At 45.8% G+C, this 23,524-nt stretch overlaps 2 protein-coding genes across 6 annotated transcripts in view; both read right to left on the bottom strand.

The window, feature by feature from the left end:
* The window catches only part of NOS1 (nitric oxide synthase 1), a gene marked incomplete at its 3' end in the record, with an annotated part of 182,931 nt that overhangs the window by 88,566 nt on the left and 70,841 nt on the right, over positions 1-23,524 (bottom strand). The gene's annotated exons all lie outside the window — the stretch shown is intronic.
* WSB2 (WD repeat and SOCS box containing 2) overlaps positions 4,759-23,524 on the bottom strand; it is a 349,668-nt gene continuing 330,902 nt past the window's right edge. The window contains exon 10 of the mRNA XM_083590371.1: positions 4,759-4,998. The gene's annotated coding sequence lies outside the window, so the exon portion shown is untranslated. The remainder of the gene's footprint in view (positions 4,999-23,524) is intronic.

Below are 23,524 nucleotides of genomic sequence, written 5' to 3'. Positions count from 1 at the left end.
GGAGATCTGCATTGATTGTTGCGATACCGCCATAATTATTGTTGTTGTTTATCAGATTATGCAACCTTCTAAGATTATACAATTATTTTAGAAGGGGTGTGGCTGCAAGAGGGCGTGGCTGTGACTATCACAAAGGGACTCTGCACTTCTGAATTTGCATTTGTGAATTATCTACACTACTGTAGATTATTGGCACCCACAACCTGAACATTGGAAAGAGGGAGAAGAGTTGCATACACAGCCTTAAATCCTTCTGCAACGGAAACACAGAATCACAGAATTGTAGAGAAATCTGTGCCACCCCTTCCCTGCTTGGTGTCAGAGGCTGGAAGATGGGAACCATTCAAAACCTACTGCGAGGACAACTGCTCAGCAAAAAAAGGTGATCCCAGCACACTACAGAACAAAACAAGGTGCAAGCATCAGAACGTAAACATTATCCCTATGACAAGACAGGATAAGTCGATTTGCTCCAGGCAGTGATCGCCGTCCTTTGCTGTGTGCATTGCAAACAGCACCGCTTCTCTTCCACTACATTTCAGCTTCTTCTGAAACCTGCTTCCACTGAAGCTAGCACCATCAGTTGTGTAATTAACAACAATGCATTTCTATGGAAGTGAAACGCCGAAAGCAATGCAGAAAACAATGTGAATATTTATGTAACCTTTGCGAACTGCGGTGGGGGGGGGGGAGCAATTAAAAGCAAATAGCGCTCGTATTTGCTTGCATCATTTCTGTTCCTGACCTCAGCTGAACGTGCACACTGCAACAATTTCCATTTCGGATACAATTCTCCAACATCCCTACTACAGAGTGATATGGTTGCATTTCTGGACCTTGCAAAGCGAAATCTACGGAAAGTCAACAAGGATGATGGAATCAAGGTGTTCTGGGCAGTGGTGGGTGGTGCCCATTGGGACTGGTCAATGACAGGCAGATTCAACTAGTTCTAGTTTTGTCCTCTATCTGCCTCCCTGTTAAATCATACACTGAGACTATAGAGGAGGAAGCCAAGAACCAGGGCCGCCCCCTCGACTGACTGAATGCAAGCAAGAAGGCAGGCAGGTGAGGGCTGTATAACGGCAGACCGAGTTTGGTGGTGCAGAACGCCCTTTAACATTATGGACCCATTTTAGAGAAGAGAAAACTAAGGCGCTCAAGGACAGAAGGCGAGAGTCTCTGAAGTTCACAGCAAGGGAGCTTTCAAAACCAGGCCACTCATTGCCTTGGCATAATCAACAAACTGGATTCCACATACCGCAGCTGAACAGGTTGTTCCCAGGCCTGAGAGACTGATCTGCTGGACAAATGTCACATAAACTACTAGCAGGGGGTGGGGAAGTAATGCAATATAGTGTCTGGCAACCTCTCCTTTGTTTGAGAGATTGCTCATTAAATGGCCCAGAGTTTCCTTAATGGCGGGGAGATTCATGCTCTGGGAATGGAAACTTGTCAGAGGTTGGGAGAAGACGCCATGCCCAGGCTGCACATATTTCTGCCCTCCCCAAAGAATATTAGGAATGGTCACTTGTAAGGGTGCTGGGAATTGTAGTTCTGTGGGGGTAAACTACCATTCCCAGAATTCTTTGGGCAAGAAGCTGTGCATTAAATGCATGGTGTGCAAGACGTCCTAGTGATATGTAGGGCTTCCTACATATCGGTTCGGAAACTTCAGCTGGTGAAGAATTTGGCAGCCAGATTGCTTATCGGGGCAATTGAGCATATTGCACCAATCCTGGTCCGACTGGCGTGGCTACCAATTAGTTTCTGGGCCTGATTCAAAGTGTTGGTTTTGACTTATAAATTCTTAAACAGCTCAAGGCCGCAATACCTCAAGGACTGCCTCTCCCCATATAAACTGACCCAGAATCTACAATAATCCTGTGATGCCCTTATTCATGTGCCTTCTCCACTAGAGATCTTGAGGGTGGCAACACGAGAAGGGGCCATAGCTGTCAACTTTTCCCTTTTCTTGCGAGGAATCCTATTCAGAATAAGGGAATTTCCCTTTAAAAAAGGGAAATGTTGACAGCTATGGAAGGGGCCTTTTCTGCAGTGGCTTCATTACATATCTTTAGGTGCCAGCTGGAAAACACTCCTCTTCAACCAGACTGCTGGCTGATTGACATCTCATGGGCCCATTAAGCATCAACACCAAAATCTGGGGTCCTCTCCAAACCTGTGCCAAAGTTTTGCAGGGGTTTATTCCCTACCCCCCCCCCACCCTGGCAGCATTTTGTGTTTCATGTTATCAATGACTCACTTTGTGGGGCACTGCAAAATGTGAGGCTTTCCCTACAAAGTGATATCCACAATTCCGTGGCCCTGTTGCTCCAGACATTGCATTTCCTTGTGCAACCATCTGGGACCCACATGGGAGCGGTAAGTGGGGCCAGAGAAGAGGCAAGAGGGGTCAGAGGAACACATTGAATTGTTACCTTTGTACAGCAGGTCAATTTCTTAACAAACCCCTCTCTAGCCCTCATCCAGGCAAGCAAAAGGTAACATCAGAGTTCATCCCAACCATGGAATCAATACTCAAGGAGGGGGCGTGTCTGGGGAGAGTCCAAAGGGCCTGACAGAGAGCCCAAGAGGGCCACATTCCTGATGTTCCCTATCCCTGACAAGAGGCAAAACTAGGCTTTACTTCACCCAGGTCAAAGACCCACAAGCATTTGTGTACACACACAGGCTGGGAGCATCAATGGTACCCCTCTGGAGGCTTCACCTGGGACAAAAAGCTGGATAGCCGCCCCCCCCCCCCCCAGCTATGGCTCTGCCATGGCCTGGGGGAAAGTATCTTGGAAAGGGAAAATCAGAGCAAGACCACCAGGACACACCATTAAGAGTCAGCTCTGGGAAAGGGAAAGGACCCCTGGAAGGTTAAGTCCAATCGAATTCAACTACAGTGGTACCTCGGGTTATTAACTTAATTTGCTCTGGAGGTCCGTTCTTAACCTGAAACCGTTCTTAACCTGAGGTACCACTTTAGCTAATGGGGCCTCCTGCTGCCATTGTACCGCCGCTGCACAATTTCTGTTCTCATCCTGAAGCAAAGTTCTCAACCCGAGGTACTATTTCTGGGTTAGCAGAGTCTGTAACCTGAAGCATATGTAACCTGAAGCGTATGTAACCCGAGGTACCACTATACAGTGGTACCTCGGGTTAAGAACTTAATTTGTTCTGGAGGCCCGTTCTTAACCTGAAACCGTTCTTAATCACTTTAGCTAATGGGGCCTCCCACTGCCACCGCACCACCGCCACACAATTTCTGTTCTCATCCTGAAGCAAAGTTCTTAACCCGAGGTACTACTTCTGGGTTAGCGGAATCTGTAACCTGAAGCATCTGTAACCTGAAGCGTCTGTAACCCGAGGTACCACTGTATGGGGTGCGGCACTCATTTCCGCTTTCAGGCCGAAGGAGCCTGTGTTTGTCCACAGACGGCTTTTCCGGGTCGTGTGGCCAGCATGCGCAGATACACAAATCTGCAAAAGAGGGGCTTATATATTCTGAACAGCCCCTGCAAGAACCATACAGAACGATACACTGGGATCCACATACCTGGATCCCCTCGACAGCAGCCCGCTGCCACCTCCCTCCGCTCAAAGTCAATCGCCTCTCCTTCGCCATCCGTCTTTCCTAGTTTAATGGCATTCATTTTTACGAGCCAGATTTAAGACGCTCTCAATTGTCTCGCTCAATCAGTTTCCGCGGGATTTATGCCGCTAGTCAAAGAGGCCCGGAGGCTGATGGATTTATGCCGGTTTAATTTCGATATCTTCACACACACACACACACACACACACACACACACACACACAAACGCCAAGTGGATCTGGCAAACGGGAACGGGATGAAGCATCTGTGCGGCTGGGCTGTGCACAGGATCTGAAAATGGAGCACTGAGATGAGTCACTGGCAGCCATCTGTCTCGCTGCCAGCTTTGCTTTAAAAACCAGGAGAGAGTTTTACATATATATAGTAGCAGAGTGGTCTGGCCAATGTTCCTGGTCATTTCTCTCCCCCACCCGCCCTTTGCTGTTTTGCTTATCCATCACTGGAAAATAAAACGGCAGGTGACTGGGCCACGGCTGAGCTAGTTCAGTTGCTTGACTGTCCCACCTTTTAAGGGGTCAGGTATACCTATTGTTGCCTTCACTCTAGCTTTTGCCCTTCTGCCCCTCCAAGTGACTTCAGAAGATTCACCTGCATCCATCTTCATCATCATCATAACCAAACTGACTCACCTGCTTCCAAAGCGTCACATTTTTGTGACTTGCAAAATATTTTCTGGTTTCAGAACGTTTAAATAAACCTGCCAAGAAAACATACCCTCTGAAGCAGGCTCATTTTTTTTCTTTTTCGGCTAATAATGTTGGTAACTGATTTGCAGAGATTAATCTGTGTATATGCACACACGCAACAGATTAATATATGCACATTTCTAGCTCCTGATGTATTTGCAGAGGAAGCTCCTGATTAATTTGTGTATACGCACATACGTGACAGATTAATAAATGCAAGTTTTTCGCTCTAAATGTATTAGCAGAGAAAGGCTCCTGATTAATTTGCCCAATATATATTTTGGTTAATGAACGGAACAGGGCAGGGGAATCTTTTGGGTTTGCTGGATGGGCTTTGCAATAGAACTTGCTGTCTCCTTTTGCTAGCCAATGTAGGGTTGGGAGAAGAATGTTGCACACCCCATGGGCCGTGTTCCCAACTGGGCAGCCTCTAAGGGGCTTGCCTAAAGAAAAATGTTTTTAGCAGGTGCCAAAAAGAGTACAGTGGTACCTCGGGTTAAGAACTTAATTCGTTCTGGAGGTCCGTTCTTAACCTGAAACTGTTCTTAACCTGAGATACCACTTTAGCTAATGGGGCCTCCTGCTGCTGCTGCACCGCCACCACGCCATTTCTGTTCTCATCCTGAGGTAAAGTTCTTAACCTGAGGTACTACTTCTGGGTTAGCAGAGTCTGTAACCTGAGGCATCTGTAACCTGAAGCGTCTGTAACCCGAGGTACCACTATACAGGGAAGGAGTCTGCCTGATGTCAGTAGGCAGGGAGTTCCAAAGTCTAATAATAATAATAATAATAATAATAATAATAATAATAATAATAATAATTTTATACCCCACCCATCTAGCTGGGTTTCCCCAGCTACTCTGGGTGGCTCCCAACACAACAACAACAACAAGAAGAACAACAACAAGAACAACAACAACAAGCTAATCATTAAAAACTTCCCTAAACAGGTCTGCCTTCAGGTGTAGGTGTAGGTGCTGCCAAACTAAAATATTGATTTCTTATGAACGTGGAACTGGTGTCATGTGGCATCTGTAAGGATACCAGTTCCATTTCAAAAGTATATATATATCAAGGAAGCTTATAATATAGATATAAAATAAAATAAAGAAAGAGTTATAGTCTAACAACATACGGAGGGCACCACCTTAACTGTTCCTGATTTATGTAATAAAAAAGACACTCATACAAATTCTCTACCATCTTGAAAGTAATGGCAGGGGAGGGAGGGAGCCCATGTCTTGGGAACGTCACCAAAATTCTCTTCCACTCTTAGAAAAGAGTGACTGCAGTGGTGGTGCAATGGGTCAGAAGGCTGATGGTTTGAGCCCACCCAGGTCCGGCTGGGGGCAGGATTTCCTGAATTTCAGAGGGCTTGGGAACCCTTCCAGCTCTTAGATTTTATGATCCATGTCTTTTCTTACCAATTGATGGGGTGTGTTGTTGTTTTTTAAAAAACACAGGAGAATTTCTCGGCGCGGCATTAATGAAACAAGCTTTTAAGAATCCAAGGGCTTCGATGTACCTTAATGATGCAGTTGCCAGTTCCATTCTACTCACTCTCAGGGAAGGTTGGCAGCTTGCGAAAGCCCAATGGCAAAAAAACCCCTACAACCCTTTTCATTTACTAGTCAATTCCAACCCTTCCGAAGTGAAATTAATGCTCTTGTTAGAGCTGGGCCCGGCCATATACGTTTCATCGAGATCAATTTGCAGAGCTGAAGAGGAGCTCTATCAGAGGCCTTCCGTTTTTTCAAAACAGAATGAAGGTGACTTCGCCACGAGTTTTGACCAAAATCTCTCTCTAGCAAGAGCAGAGGGAGCTGGGGGAGGGGGAAATAAATGAGAAAAATGTCACCTGAGAGATGGCTTTGAAATCCAATCATGGCAGGAGACAAGAAACATACCCTCGTTTAATAAAGCACTCAACAGTCGCAGCAAAGTTGGGTCGCGGCAAAGCGGCGAGGCTGTCAGAAGAAACTTCCACTTCAAAAAAAATTATGTTCTTTCTGGGGGAATTGGGTGTGTGTGCATGTGCGTGTTAATTCCAAAGTAACCTGCATTCATCCGCTTTGCCGGTTTCCCAGGAAATTCACTGTTAAATGTTCCTAATATAATGATCTCAAGACAAAAGGAACCCAATTAAGATGTAAATTGGTAATAAACGACATTGTTCTGAAAGGATGACTCATGGCTATTCAGAATTCTCAGTGAAACAGCAATTGGATCTCAGGCATGGAAGATGACCGATTCCTGAGACATGCATATTTATGGGAGGATATTAGCAATGTCCAGCACTGGCTTGGCCGGTGACTTTGAGCTGAGATATTGCTTTTCATGGCCTGGTATCTGACACACCTACAAAGACATTCAAGATTGCTGTCTACTGCTGGGTTGAGTGGGTTGAAGGAGCCTATAATTCCAAACCCTCCAAGTGTGCCTATTTTCCAGGGAAAGCCCCGGATTTACAGAAGCCGGGCTGGTTTCTGATTTAATCCCGGAATGTCCTGCTTTTCTTAAGGATGTCCCTATTTTCATCAGACAATCGTTGGAGGCTATGCAACCCCTGAGCCAGGGAGATAAGTAACTATACACGCGTTAGAAGACATCTGAAGGCAGCCCTGTATAGGGAGGTTTTTTTTTAATGTTTAATGTTTTATTATGCTTTGATAAATGTTGAACCTGCCCTGAGTGGCTAGGGCAACCCAGTCAGATGGGTGGAGTTTATTATTATTATTATTATCATTATTAAAGAAGAAGAAGAAATAATCCCTATTTTTAGTGGAGAAATGTTGAAGGGTATGCCAGGGTGCGGAAAAAGACATTTCTGTTCACTTGGGATAATCTTTTGGGGAAGAAGAAGAAGCGTTTGGATTTGATATCCCACTTTATCACTACCCGAAGGAGTCTCAAAGCGGCCAACATTCTCCTTTCCCTTCCTCCTCCACAACAAACACTCTGTGAGGTGAGTGGAGCTGAGAGACTTCAGAGAAGTGTGACTAGCCCAAGGTCACCCAGCAGCTGCATGTGGAGGAACGCAGACACGAACCTGGTTCACCAGATTGAGAGTCTACCGCTCTTAACCACTACACCACACTGGTTCTCTGGGAATGTGTGCTGGCCATGGATGGGTCCAGATTCAGCAATGGGGAGGACCCCACTCATTGGTGGGAGCGGCCGCCGAGACCATATAACACCGGTCTTGAAAGACCTACATTGGCTCCCAGTACGTTTCCGAGCACAATTCAAAGTGTTGGTGCTGACCTTTAAAGCCCTAAACGGCCTCGGTCCAGTATATCTGAACGAGCGTCTCCTCCCCCATCATTCTGCCCGGACACTGAGGTCCAGCTCCGAGGGCCTTCTGGCGGTTCCCTCACTGCGAGAGGCCAAGTTACAGGGAACCAGGCAGAGGGCCTTCTCGGTAGTGGCGCCCGCCCTGTGGAACGCCCTCCCATCAGATGTCAAAGCGATAAACAACTACCTGACATTCAGAAGACATCTGAAGGCAGCCCTGTTCAGGGAAGTTTTTAATATGTGACATTTTAGTGTATTTTTCATCTTTGTTGGAAGCCGCCCAGAGTGGCTGGGGAAACCCAGCCAGATGGGCGGGGTACAAATAATAAATTATTATTATTATTATTATTATTATTATTATTATTATTATTATTGGTGGAGAAAGGGGGGTGCGGTGGGGGCTGTCCACCCCAGGTGTCATCCCTGAGGGGGGGTGACATTGCCGCGGGCGGCGCTCCCCTGGGACGTTCGCCAGTGCACCTCCGTGGGCCATTCTGGGTGCTGGAGCAACTAGCTCCACCTCTGCCCCCACTCCCAGCTGATGAGTGAGGGTTTGGTTGTTACCTGTTGGGAACAGGTTTGCCCAGCCAACCAGGGTTTATGCCCACCCTCCTGCCCATCAGATGATGGCATCAGTGGGTGGGCATGGTTTGAGGGAAAGGGTCTCATGGCCCAACTGGGAACCCCCCCCCCAGCAGGCTGAGATTTAGCTAGCAGGCTGGACATTTCCCCACCCCAGATACAGAGGGTGTCTCTGGACCAGGGGTCAGCAAATTTTTTCAGCAGGGCACCAGTCCACCATCCCTCAGACCTTGTGGGGGTGCCCAGACTATATTTTTTGGGGGGAAATGAACGATTTCCTATGCCCCACAAATAACACTGATTCCCGGGCTGCCTGTGGGCTGAATTGAGAAGGTGATTGGGCCGGATCCAGCCCCCAGGCCTTAGTTTGCCTACCCATGCTCTGGACTGTCGCTATTTAGTGGGACAGACTCAGGCGCATAGCAGAACTGCGGGTTGGTGCAATTAGAGTGAATGAAAGCACTCCGTCACCTTAGAACAGCAAATACACTTTTAATGGACTTAGGAAGGTGACAGGGAAATGTACTGAGACATTCAATGAACAGATGATTAATGGGAAGGTGAATGGGCAAATCAGGATGAATGCTCATTATTGGATAGCTGCCCCGCCAACCAATCGGAATGAATGCTCAATCGAGAATGGACACAGTCTAAGTGTCATATAAGTTCCGTGCCAGCAAATCAGGAAGATTGCTGGTTGTGGGGGTGGCGGCGGGGGGGGGGGGAGAGGTTGTCTGGAGAAACCCAGAGTTACTCTCAAATCAGCATACAGAAGATTTTTTTAAAAGCTCAATAGATCAATGCAATTACTGTTATGGAGAGTAAGTAAAGCAATTTCTTTCTCTCTCTCTCTCTCTCACACACACACACGCGCATATATATATTCTGACGTGTGTGTGTGTGTGTACGCGCGCAAGCACACCACACTATATAACCGAAACCTCTCAGACACAAAGGGGAAAGGCTTCTTTACCCACAAGCTGTACAACCAGAAAAAAAGTAAAAACCCTGATAACCTTCCCAGTTATCAGATAACAAGATAAAATACTGCACCTTCCACCTTGTCCCAAAAATGTATTAGCGGTGGGGGGACTTTAAAGAGTTAGGAAAAATAAGGAGGAAAGGATCAGGAAGGAAAGAAGGAACTCTGATGGGATGGGGGGACGTGAGGCAGCTTCAGGAGTGGGATTAAATAAGAGGGTTCTGGATCAGGCCAGTGACCCACCTAGTCTAGCATCCTGTGCTCACAGTGGCCAGCCAGATGCCCCAGTTGGAGGTCCACAATCAGGACCTGAGCACAAGAGGGACTCTTCCCTCTTGCAGTATCCAGGAACTGGAACTCAGAGGCATACTGTCTCCAACAGTGGAGGGGGAACATAGCCGCTGTGCCTAGTAGCTGTGGATAGCCGTATCCTCCAGAAATGTGTCAGATCCTATTCTCAGTCTGTTAAAGCGTGGTGCTAATAACACCAAGGTTGCAGGTTCAATCCCTGTATGGGGTTACTGCATATTCCTGCATTACAGGGAGTTGGACTAGATCAGAGTTTCCCAAACATGGGACTCCAGCTGTTTCCGGACTACAGTTCCCATCCTCCATGACCTAGCTAGCTAGGGGTGATGGGAGTTGTAGTCCAACAGCAGATGGAGGCCCAAGTTTTTGAAACCCTAGACTAGATGATTGTCAGGGTCCCTTCCAACTCTAGGATTCTCTCATGCTAAGTTGGCAAACCATCATGGCCTCTTTTTGGAGCAGATCCCATACTTTTAACAATATCCTCTCTTGAATCCTTCAACATTCAGCTTCATTGAATGGTCCCGGGTTCTTCTCCCAACAGCCGAAGCCTTAGAACCTGTCACAGGAATATAAGAAGAGCCCTGATGGTTTGGAACAAGGCCCATCTAGTCCAGCATCCTGTTCTGTTCTTCATGTACTCAACCTGGTGGATGTTACTGCTTCCTGTGGGAGTGAGTTCCATAGTTTAACTATGTGCTACCTAAGGAACTTTCTTTCATCTGACCTGAATCTTCCAACACTCTGTTTCGCTGGGTGGTCCTGGGTTCCACTATTATGACGGGAGTGGAAAACTTCCCTCCATCCACTTTCTCCATGTTTTGCATAGTTCTATGTGCTTCTGTCATGAGGCTGCCGCATTTGCAACCTAAAGACTGATCAATCAGTCAGAGCAGCTGGATATTATAAGAACATCATTCTTACTCCACAGTTACTGCCTAAAACAAACACATTAATAATCATAATCTTTATTACTTTCATCATCATTTATTATCCCCATCATCATAATCATTATTATACTCCTCCAAGATAACTCCCAAGATAAAATTCCAAGGCAGTTCGCAAACAAATAAAAAGTCAAGCATTGAAAAACAAAAAACCAGTTACAGGTAGGTAGCCGTGTTGGTCTGCCGTAGTTGAAACAAAATAAAATAAATCCTTCCAGTAGCACCTTAGAGACCAACTAAGTTTGTTATTGGTACAGTGGTACCTCGGGTTAAGAACTTAATTCGTTCCGGAGGTCGATTCTTAATCTGAAATTGTTCTTAACCTGAGACACCACTTTAGCTAATGGGGTCTCCTGCTGTCACTGCGCCACCGGAGCACAATTTCTGTTCTCATCCTGAAGCAAAGTTCTTAACCTGAGGTACTATTTCTGAGTTAGCGGAGTCTGCAGCCTGAAGCGTCTGTAACCTGAAGCGTCTGTAACCTGAAGCGTCTGTAACCCAAGGTACCACTGTATGAGCTTTCGTGTGTATCTGAAGAAGCGTGCATGCACACGAAAGCTCATACCAATAACAAAAGAATAAAACCAATTAGAGAAATGAAACTACCCATAATTAAACTGCAACAAAAAATAACTACTTCAAAGCATCACTAATTAAAATACACAATGAACAAGCCTGTTAAAACACTATGGAACAGTTAAAACAACAATCAAAGCAGGAGATGCAAGGCAGGAGATTGAGGAAGCGCTTGTTCCAAAAGGTGTGTCTTCAAGAGGCGGCGGAATGCCAATACTGATGGGACCTCCCGCATTTGGACAAGGAATGCATTCTGCAGTGTTGGCACCACCCATGATAAAGCCCACCTCTGTGTTACCTCAAGCCAATAATCATAAGGCCATGTCAAAATTCACTGGATTCTCATTTGCTGATTTTATTGACCTTACCGAGCAGCCTGAACCACACTCATCCGGGTCCGGTTTGGACCCCAAGAGCTTCTAACATCAGATATGTAAGTGGGGAGGGATTGCTTTGATTGAATGAAGATGTCAGCTTGTGGTTATGCTTTAATGTCGGTGGCCTGCATGTGTTTATTTACCACTCTACGAGGAACTTCATAATCCACATTGGCTTCAGGTAAGGCTCGGAGGCAGAGAACATGGCACATGCGGCTACTGCCTCTTGCTCAGAATGGTCCGTCTCTCCGCCCCCCCCCCCAAAAAAAACTCGGCACAGCACATGTATTGAGCAAGATGTGCCTATATCAGAAGGGGGGAGGGGCTGCCAAACAGGCAAGCGGTGCTAAATATAGTTGTTTTCAATGTGACTTTTCCGTTTGTTGGCCAGATTTCCTGAATTTGTATAGATTTTTCAGCATTCGGTCTGCAAGGCAGAATGCAGCCTAAGAAGATGCTTCAGAAAGCAGAAGAGTAGTTGGGGATCTTGAGCTGATCTCCACTTGAGAAAACCTCAAACCATGTTGCTTCCCACTGGATCGCCTTCCTAGGCATTCCAGATCACAAAATTAGCAGTTTCCAGCCGTGAAAAGTTATTTCCAGCTTCCCCCAGGCAGTCTCATATTTCTTGCACCTGTTTTTTTTTACTGCTTGGGAGTCACTGACTTTCAGCCTACCTCACAGGGTCGTTGTGGGGCATCTTGGCTTCCACCCCAAAACACACCAACATAGGCTCTTACTTGCAGGTAAGAAGACAACTGTGACCCCAGCAACTGATAGACAGAGGAATACAGCCTCTGACCATCAAGGCAGAGAATACTCATCGTGGGCCTTAGCCACGGAGAACATTATCCTGTTGCATGGATTTCTCCAATCCTATTTTAAATCCATTGAGGTTGGTGGCTATTGCTACCTCCAGTGGGAGGGAGTTCCATAGTCTTCATCTGTCCCAAACATTCAGCTTCATTGGTTGCCTGTGAGTTCTAGTGTTAGGAGAGGGGGAGAGCAAACTTCTCTCTATCTACTCTCTCCACAAGGAGGGAAGTGAAGCACGTACGCTACCTTGAGCGCCTTGAAAGAAAAGTGGGATACAAATGTAAGGAGAAATAAGAAGCAATATCCACTGGAAAGTATTATGCAAGGGGAAGGAAAGGTTTCCCTGCCGTGTTTCAATTTAAAACAGCTCAGCTGAAACTATATATATGTTATACCGACCAAGAGCCATTTCCCAAACACAGGTTTCGGTTAAATATGGATGCAGCTGAGCAAGTAAAAAGGGGATGGTGGGTTTCCTTCTTATTCCTAAAAATCTGCCTTATACAGCCAGACCCATCAGTCCATCTACTTCAGTATTGTCTACACTGACTGGCAGCAGCACTCCAGGCTTTCAGGTAAGGGAATCTTTCCTACCTTTACTTGGAAATTAAAAAGTTATTCTTGATGTTTAACTTGAATGGATTTAAAAGAGGGTCAGAAAAATTGATGGCTGACAAAGTTATCAATGGCGACTAGCCATGATGGATGTGTTCTGCTTCCACTGTCAGAGGCGTTATACCTGTAAATACTGGCTGCTGGGAGAGTTGCTGTCCTGCTTGCAGGCTTCTGGGCAGAGGCATTTGGTCGGCCACTGCGAGAACAGGATGCTGGACCGGATAAGGACAATGGCCTGATCCAGCATACCCACATCCTTATAGGCTTCTGCATGCAAGGCAGGTTCTCTGCTCATGAGCTACGGCTTGTCTCCAAACATACGCTCAAGGAAGAAAGCAAAAATTATGTGGGAGAACCAACCTAGAGAAATTGGCACCGCAATCAAGGAGACTCAGCTGCCAACATTTCCAAAGTCAGACAGATCTTTGGCACCTTTCTCCATACAGGAGCGTAATAACAAACTCAGAATGCACATTCTCCTAGGAGTTTAAGGACAGCTGCACCCAGGCTGGCACAATGGGCAAATAAAAACTGTTTATGTTCCAGCCTTACCGGGTAATTCTGGATACAAGCAGTAGGGAGGGGCGGGAGGGGAGAGAGAGAAAGAGATTAGACAGAACAGAAGCTTTCTCTTAACTTTCACAATCTTTCGAAGGCCCCGGGGCACAGTCCGAAGGAGCAGAAATTCAGTCACCCTGTTGAAAGCTGAGCAGCTATGGTTCTCAATAACACTTTGAATCTAACGTCGGGGGGAAATGCTTTATGCCGAATCAAACGATTTGCCCATCTAGCTCAGTTCTGTCTACACCAGGGCAGTGGCGTAGCGTGGGGGGTGCAGAGGGGGCCGGCCGCACCGGGCGCAACATCTGGGGTTAGGGCAAATCCACGGGTTAGGGGGCGCAAATCCACGGGTTAGGGGGCGCAAATTACTTGCCTTGCCCCGGGTGCTGACAACCCACGCTACGCCACTGCACCAGGGTTTCCCAAACTTAGGTCTCCAGCTGTTTTTGGACTACAACTCCCATCATCCCTGACCACTGGTCCTGAAAGTTAGGGATGATGGGAGTTGTAGTCCAAAAACAGCTGGAGAGCTAAGTAAGGTCTGCAGTGTGCTCCCATTCAAGGGAAGCCAAGCCTTGTAGTGCTACCCCTGGACTTCTTACTGCTTGGGGAGGAGATACACTTAACGCCAAGAACACAGATCTCATATATTTGCTAGCTCGTACGATCACAGGAACATAGGAAGCTGAATAGCTCAGCATTGTCTACACTGACTGGCAGCAGCTTGCCAGGATTCCAGACAGGGAGCCTTTGGCAGCCTTGCCGTGAGATGCCAATGACTGAACCAGGAACCTTCTGCATGCAAAGCAGATGTTCTGCTGCCAAATCATGGCCCTGGGACCACTGAAGAGCAGTCAAAACTTTTGCCACCATCTTCCTGCTCCGCTTTGGCTGCTGTTCCCTTATGAAGGGAGAGGAGAGGTGCCAGACCATCTCTGGAGAACCTTGGACCCACCCACCACCGATTTGCAGCAGTTAGTCTTGACACGGGAGTCCTGGATGGGAGGTTAAGGGGAAGAATTATTGGGTTGATGTGAATGGTTTGGGGACTGCAGCAGGGACTGAATTTAGTTTATCTGCTAGAATGGGTATAAACATTGTTTATTGTTTCCATATTGCAGATAATAATAATAATATAATAATAATTTATTATTTATATCCCGCCCATCTGGCTGGGTTTCCCCAGCCACTCTGAGCAGCTTCCAGCAAAATATTAAAATACAATAATTCATCAAATATTAAAAGCTTCCCTAAAAGTCAGATAGTTGTTTATTTCCTTGACAACTGACGGGAGGGAGTTCCACAGGGTGGGTGCCACTGCCAAGAAGGCCCTTTGCCTGGTTCCCTATAACCGCACTTCTCGCAGGGAGGGAACCGCCAGAAGGACCTCGGAGCTGGACCTCAGTGTCCGGGCTGAACGATGAGGGTGGAGACATTCCTTCAGGTATACTGGGCTGAGATGCTTTTTAATTACTGTTAAGGGGGCTTGTGTTTCGTCTTGTGTTTTCACAGTATGTTGCATGTGCTATTAATGCATTATATAATGTGCACACACAATGTGTTCCGATAGCAGGACCTGCATGTACTCAGCCTCCATTGATTCTAGAACAACATGTTGAATGTACGCAGGCTTATTGAGGTTGCAGTCACTATTTTGGAACCAACTCTAAAAAAATGACCTTCTGACTACAACATCCTGCCAAATTTTTGATTTTTTTGAAGTTTTTATTTATGCTCATCCCCACTTGCTGCTTTTTTGTAACTTCTTACCTGAGTAAGTGTGATGTATAACACTAAAACTTATCTTTATTTTGTGGCATTTAGCTTGGCCTAATGAAAGGAAAGACTCGACTATATATTTTTGAGGGGTGTGTTTTTCTTTTCTCATACTGCAACTTTTACTTTTCATGAATTTATTGCACAGCTTGTCGACCACTTGGTTGTTATGCAATTAAATGAATAGTTTCTATCTCATGAAAATTCATACATACATATACACACACAAATCACACACACACACACACCAAGCTGGTTCCTATCAGCCTAATCTAAACACTTACAATTTTTTGCAACCCCCATCTGGCTTCAGTTTCTTAGGGCTACACCTATATGATTCCAGAGATCCATGATCAGATCTCCAAACTTTCCCAAGCAGCAGCAGGAGAAAACTCCAGATTTGCTCAGAGGAATGATACAGGGGGCGAAGGGTGAAATAACAGTAGCTGATGCCCACTGGGGCTGGTATGGTGTAATGCAGGAGGCCAACAGTAGGTGGAGCCAGAGCCATTGACAGACTGAGCCAACTAATTCTAGCTTTGTCCCCATCCTTCTCCCTGCTGAATTCCACACTGAAAACAAAGGAGGAGGAAGACAACACAGCAGCGCCACCTCTGGGACTGGTTGTAAGTCACAAGGCAGGCAGGTGTTGGCTGGCTGAGGGCCGGTGGAGGTTGGTGGAGCAGTACCATTTCCCCCAATGGACCAGCCTTCACTGAGATACATATTGCAAACAAGCAAGTCAACGTTTTCTATCTCATGCAAAATCATAAATATAATGTATCTGGGCCATACACACACAGCCTTTGTTGCAAACCCTGCTTGTAGATTTTAGAACCCCTTGCAAGCCTGTTTACTCTTCCCCCGACAAAGAGCGCTTTGGTTCGGTCAAAGCTCTCTCACTTGCTCCCTCTCCGACTCGGTGTCGCATTTCTCGAGGACCAACCTGGCAACAACTCCATCAAACAGTTTCCAGTCACAGTGGGGAATGGGAAGCCTGCTGGCATCCATCTGTGAAAATGTGTCCAGGCAAGGTGACAAATCTAACTTCTTCCCTCCCAAAAAGTGCTTTAAAAAAAATTAAATCCAGACAATGCATGCTATGCACAGAAACTGTGTGTATATGAACAGAGAAGAGAGATTGCAGTGCATTGTGGGTGGGGGAGAGCGAAACGTTTTCAGATAAATCCTCTGCACTCTCTCCGATAGCAAAACTCAAGGCAGGGGAAAGAGTACCTAAATTCAAAGGCACTCAAGAATACCAACAAAACCTTCATTGGGATGAAGGCATTGCAATAGCTCTGGGTACCAAATGCGGCTCTCTAGGATTCTCAGTACCTTCCCAGGTTACACCCATCTAACTTCACCGACAGGGAAAGGGGAACCATCTAAGCTGAAGCTGATGGCCCTGTCCATTTTCTACAATTGCAAGCTGCCTTACACAGAGTTAGACCACAGGTCCATCTAGCCCAGCATTGTCTACACTGACTGGCAGCTGCTCTCCAGAATTTAAGACAGGGAGTCTCTAAACTTAGAGATGCCAGGGATTCGAACTGGAGGCATCTCTACCGCTGAGATACAGTCCTTCCCCTAAAAGGAAAGTTAAGTTTGTAGACCTCAAGGCTCTAAATCAAAAAATGTTTCCCAAACTTGGGTCTCCAGCTGTTTTTGGACTACAGTTCCCATCATCCCTGGTCTTGCTAGCTAGGGATGATGGGAGTTGTAGTCCAAAAATAGCTGGAGACCCAGGTTTGGGAAGCAGTGCTCTAAATGAAGGGCTGAATGGAAATAGGAACACAAGTTGCTGGCATTGGTCCATCTACCAACAGCAGCTCTCCAGGACAGTTCCAGCTGTATCTGGAGATATGGAGGACTGAACCTGGGATCTACTGTCTGTAAAGCAGATGTTGTAGCACTGAGCTGCAGTCTTCCCATGTTAAATTCGAGAGTGCTCTATTGACCCGATGGACAGTTTGGAAGCTGAGCAGGGATCTGAACTCGGCACTCCATGGCTTTAGTCCAACACTCTAACCACTCTGTGCTCTCTCTCTCTCTCTCTTTCACACAGTTTCTCTGCCCTTCCCACTAGCAAGGGAACATCCCCTTCTGAAAGAGAGAAGCGGAGAAATACTTCCAGCCACCAGGGAACACAAAACGTTCTGTTATTAAATCCCCAACCGCTTTAAAGCTCCCGTAATTAATTTATGGACTTCACTGTCCCAACGTGCGCTGATGGCTTAGATGGCTTTAAAAGATAGTAGACAAAATCATAGACTCAGTGGGATGCAGGAAGCCTAACTATGGTCTAGGAAGGCAAGGCAAATGTGTGGGCCCCAGGGAGTAGCTTGCCACCATTTTCCTCTTCCTCCTCCTCAAGTTTTTTTTATTTTATTTTCATTTTTTTACTTCTGTGAGAGTACTTCTGTGAGAGTACTGGATCAGGCCAATGGCCCATCTAGACCAAAATCCTGTTCTCACAGTGGCCAGCAAGAAGTCTATGGAAATTCCATGAAAAAGATCCTATGTGCTACAGCAATTTTCCCCTTCTGCGGTTGCAAGTGGTATTCAGAAGCTCCAGCCAAGGAGGCAGAGCTTAGCCATCATATTTACTAGCCATTGATAGCCTCCTCCTCCTCCATGAATTTGCCCAATTCTCTTCTAAAGTCATCCAAGTTGATGGTCATCGCTGCCTCCTGTGGCAAGGAGTTCCACAGTTTAACTCTGTGTTACATGAAGACATGCTTTCTTTTACCTGTCCTGAGGCTTCCAACATTCAGCTTCATTAGATGTCCATGAGTTAGGACAGGCTTCCTCAGCCTCGGCCCTCCAGATGTTTTTGGCCTACAACTCCCATGATCCCCAGCTAGCAGGGCCAGTGGTCGGGATGATGGGAATTGTAGTCTCAAAACATCTGGAGGGCCGAGGTTGAGGAAGCCTGAGTTATGGGGGGGGGGGAACAATTTCTGTATCTGCCTTCTCCATGTCACGTCTAATTTTTTTATAAACTTCTGCCTCTTCTCTAAACTAAAATGTTTAGAGTTATACACAAGCTCACCTTAATACAATTAAGTGCACCTGCAGAAGTTATGGGGCAGGCATCCTGCTTCATTTCCAGTCACTGCCCAGACCATATAGCTTCCTTCTAAAATCCTGTAACTTTCTATACTGCAGATTTTCTGGTTTATTCTATTTTGTTCTGCTCTTGTTGTGCTATAGCAGAAGAGAGCCACCCCCCGCCCCAAGATGGCAATAATATGGTGGTACTGGGGAAGCCTTAAGGAACAACTAATAAAGTGGAATGATGCGTCCGGTACAAATCAACCTATTATTATTATTATTAATATTAATAATACAGTGGTACTTCGGGTTAAGTACTTAATTCATTCCAGAGGCCCGTTCTTAACCTGAAACTGTTCTTAACCTGAAGCACCACTTTAGCTAATGGGACCTCCCACTGCTGCTGCACCGCGGAAGCACAATTTCTGTTCTCATCCTGAAGCAAAGTTCTTAACCTGAAACACTATTTCTGGGTTAGCAGTGTCTGTAACCTGAAGTTTATGTAACCTGAGGCATATGTAACCCGAGCTACCACTGTATTATTAAATGTGTATGCCGTCCTATACCCGCAGATTTCAGGGCAGTTCACAAGACAAAAATCACAAAATAAAAACACAAAATACATCATCAAAATAAAAACAAAAGCAACCCAGTAACCCCCACCCCAGTATTATTGTGTCCATGACATGCTGCAGAATAGGCACGTGAAGAAGAAGAAGACGGAGGAGGAGGAGGAGGAGAGGAAAAACATGTATTTGAAGGGGTTCGTAGTTAGACTTTCTGGGCTGCGGGAACTTGCTCTGTGAAAGTGTACTGTCATGATGTCTGGAAGTCACTTCCAGGCTCAGAACCAGTAGGGTCACTGCTTCTTTACATTCGAGTGCGCCCCCAAGCATTTCTTAAGCTCTTAAATGTCTCAGGCAAAACCCAGCATGAGTGGCACAGGCAGATTTAGGGGAGTGCAGCCGGTTCAGTCGCACTGGGCACAGAGCCTCAGAGGCGCTGCAACTATTATTTAGAACGGAGTGCAGGAGGCAGAGGGTGTTGAATTTTGGCCGTCACACAGGGTGTTGCTGAAATTTAACACAACAATGTCTGCCACTGGTCCAGGATAGGATCATGGACTTGTACAGTAGAGTTTGAAGGGACCACAGCGGTCATCTAGTCCAACCCCCTGCCAAAGTGGGGCTTGAATCCATTACCCTGAGATTAAGAGTATCATTTTCTACCAACTGAGTATAGAAATACCTTGTATGAAACAGGGCAACCAAACTGCTAACACCTGCTGCGTGTAAAAGTGAGAGGGGACCCCAAGAGCCATCTAGTCCTAACCCCTGCAATGCATTTTCCCGCTCCTCAAATAGCAAAAGGCAGCATTCTCTGCTAAAGTAGGGCTATTCTCCCATAATAGCTGTGAACAGGTCCTTGTGAGTCACAACTCCTCCTCTTGCCACTATAGTTCAGGTACAGTGGTACCTTGGTTCTCAAACTTAATCCGTTCCAGAAGTACCATTCCAAAACCAAAGCGTTTCAAAACCAAGGAGCGCTTTCCCATAGAAAGTAATGCAAAACGGATTAATCTGTTCCAGACTTTTAAAAACAACCCCTGAAACAGAAACATGAATTTTACTATCTAACGAGACATTGAACCATAAAATGAGAGCAATAATCAATGTGATGTGCTGTACTATAAAATAAATTAGACAATATTGTAGATTGTAAAAAATAAAATCATATTTTTTTCTTACTTGCACTGATGATAGTCATGGTTTGGATGGGGGGCTTTTATCCATTTCCGCAGTCACACAATCAATTGATCAATCAGTAGCTGAACTGGGTTCCACACAGTCACAAAAACAAATTAACCGAAAAAGCCTCAAAAACAAAAACGCAAAACAAATAGCAAAAACAAAAGCGCCACACTTTTGACTTCCAAAATGTTCAAAAACAAAAGCACAGCTTCTGATTGGTGCAGGTGCCCTGGAAAAAATAGCCGACAGCTGCATCGGATGTTCGGCTTCCGAAAAGCATTAGAAAACCGGAACACTTACTTCCAGGTTTTCGGCATTTGAGACCAAGGCATTTGAGTACCAAGGTGTTTGAGAACCAAGGTACCACTGTATAAAATTGAACTGCAGATTGTGGCTTGATCCAGTTAAGTTTACAAATGACCTTGGTTTTGAAGCCAGGTCTCTCCCCTAAGGGTCTTCCAGATGGTGGGATTTTTTGGGTAGGATTCAATCGCAATTTGGGAAATTCGGGTCGCACAGTTCTAGTTCATTTGGTGCTCTTGTGTAGCAAACCCACTTTCCCCACTGAGAAGACTTTGGAGTAAGAAAAATGCACTGGAAAGTGTGGGGTAACTTCATCTAACCTTCCCTACAGCTAATCAGAGTGGCCGCTCATTAAAGAGTCAGCGTCCTCTAATCTTGCGGTGAAATGAATCAGGTGGAACATTCAGTAAACAGGTTGCCAGGAAGCAATAGTAGATCCAAGCTCAGCATTCTACCCTGAGGGCCAAAACAGGTCTGACACCAGAAATCTCCTGACAGTTGTCTCTTCCCTCCCACACTGAAAAGCAGCTGTGGGGAGGTGGGTTTTTTAAATTAAAAAATCAGAGCACTAGTACCTGGAGAGGAGCCAAGCCCTTTACCCTGTGCTTGCTTACTGGCTATCAGTCCCCTCCTGTAGCTTTGCGTGAACCTCCTGGTGGAAAGCAAATGGAGACATGAAACAGATCTCTTCTTCCAGAGAATTCATAGGAGCCTTAAGCGGCAACTTAGATCCATAAAACTATATGGAACAATAAAGATTAGACCCTTTCCCATCCCACCTCCCAACACAGCATCACTGTTCCGAGAAAAAAAACCACGCAGCTACTTTTTAAATGAGGAAGAAATTGCTATCAAGGCTCAGTTGCAAGACTCCCGCATCCCATCTGTTTTGATGCTCGGGGGCTCTTGAGTCTAGAAATGTTCTGGCTGGATAGCTAATATTTCAGCTAGCTTGCAAAATTGTTCTCTACTCCTATATCCCTACACTTTCCCTGCATGGAATATTTAGGGAATTTCCCTTATACTTCACAAAGCTCTGAAACAAAAAAACACATACCATTGTACCAGTCAATCTGGGACCCTCCATGATGCTGGGTTTTTTTTTTGGGGGGGTGTATTCTGTGTCATTTCATTCAGCAAATAATAGTGCTTTATTGTTGATTTGTACTGGACCGCCCAAACATCATTCTGTTTTACTAGCCATGCTCCCCCAATGTTTCCACATTATTGCCATCTGGAGGGGCACTCTTGCAATATAGCGCAAAATAAATAAAATAAAAATAAAAATGGGACCAATAATAATAGCAATCCCATTTGTGGTATAAAACGTTGCGGGATTTGAGGAGATAGTTCTGGGATGTGCACAGATCGCAAACAAAGCTGCAGTTTCCCCCCCAAAAAACTTTTGCAAGCTCAAAGAATGTTGAAAGCAAGATTACGTACACCCAGGTTGATACCACCATGAGAACAGATCATTGTGAATGCGCAATAGAAAGGATGCCTTGAAAGCATGGGTAGGCAAACTAAGGCCTATGGGCCGGATACGGCCCAATCACTTTCTAAATCCGGCCCACAGATGATCTGGGAATCAGTGTGTTTTTACATGAGTAGAATGTGTGCTTTTATTTAAAATGTATCTCTGGGTTATTTGTGGGGCATAGGAATTCATTCAACCCCCCCCCCAAAAATATAGTCCAGCCCCCCACAAGGTCTGAAGGACAGTGGACCAGCCCCCTGCTGAAAAAGTTTGCTGACTTTGTCTCTTAGCTTGACCTACCTAACAGGTTTGTTGTGAGCATAAGGTATTTCAGGGGAGGGGTGGTTAGAGTGTTGGGTTAGGACCCCAAGAGTTCAAATTTCCACTCAGCCATGAAGCTCCCTGGGTGACCTTGGGCTACTCACTGCCCAACTTGCCTCACAGGGAAGCTGTCAGAGTAAAATGGAGAGGGATAACTGTGTATGCCACTTTGAGCTCCTTGGAGAAAAAGGTGGGATATAAACACAACAAACAAAGAAATGTGTGCGCTGCATTGAACTTTGAGGAAAGGCAAACGATGCATCAGTACATAACAAATTAATATTTATTAAGAATTCACAATTTATTATTTTTTGCTATTCATTTAAACTATGCATTATCTGATGGCATTTGTCCCCTATCTTTCCTCCAAGACAGGTGCCATACAGCTGGTGTGCGGGCTAGGGAGGTGGTGGTGAAGGGGACGCCACAGCAGTTGCCCTGTCTATGTATCTGATGCAGGTTCTGCAGTTGTGCCGCCTGCCGTAGAAGCTGCTTTGTTCCTGCTATGAACTGCATGCATATTTGTAAAATAGCAATAGATATTAAGGTTTCCAGTGCACTCTCATTCAAGAGAAGCCAAGCCTTGTGTAGCACTGCCTCTGGACTTCTTGCTGCTTGGCTGGGGGTGGGGGGAGAGAGACGGAGAGCTTAACACAGTGAATGCAAACATCACATTTTCACTCGCTCATAAGATCATGGGAAACATGGGAAGCTGCTCTGTAGTGAGCCAGACCGTTGGTACTTCCAGATCAGTATTGTCTGGACAGACCAACTGACAGTGACTCTCCAGGATTGGAGATGCCAAAGACTGAACCCGGGACTTTCTGCATGCAAAACAGAGATGCTCTAACCACTCAGCTATGCCCCCTTGAGACTGAGCATTTCGCTCATTGTTACATTTATATCCCACATTCCCTGCAAAGAGCTCAAGGGGGCATACATGGTTTTCTTCATCCCCATTTTATCCTCACAACAACCCTGTGAAGGAGGTTAGTTTGAAAGACTGTGGCTGGACCAAAAACATCCAGTGAGCTTCACGGAGATTTGGACCTTGGTCCAGCTCGCTAACTTATCTCCAGCCAAAATGGCTGTAACTTGTGCAGAGCCGTAGCTACAGGGAGCTAGATGGGTTTTTTTGCCCCGGGTGAAGCCTCCAGAGGGGCACCATTGAGGATCCCAGTCTCTCTCTCGGTGCATGGCAGAGTTCAATACTGGGTCTTTGACCTGGGTGAAATAAAGCCTAGTTAAACTTAACCCCAATCATAGCAACAAATAAGGAACCACGGGCTATGTAAGATTTGGGTCAGCACAAACCACACACCCACATCTCCAGGAGAGTGTTTTCTAACTCTCTCTCTCTAACACACACACACACACAGAAAGAGAGAGAGAGAGAGAGAGAGAGAGTGAGAAGGGGAGAAGAGAAGTAATTAGGTGGATTTAAGGGCTCAGATTGTATTTTTTTTAAAATGCAC

The sequence above is a fragment of the Podarcis filfolensis genome (genome assembly GCF_964270895.1).
Source record: "Podarcis filfolensis genome assembly, chromosome: 16".
NCBI lineage: Eukaryota > Metazoa > Chordata > Lepidosauria > Squamata > Lacertidae > Podarcis > Podarcis filfolensis.
The sequence above is the reverse complement of the archived record's forward strand: the minus strand, read 5'-3'. Positions and strand labels throughout refer to the sequence as shown.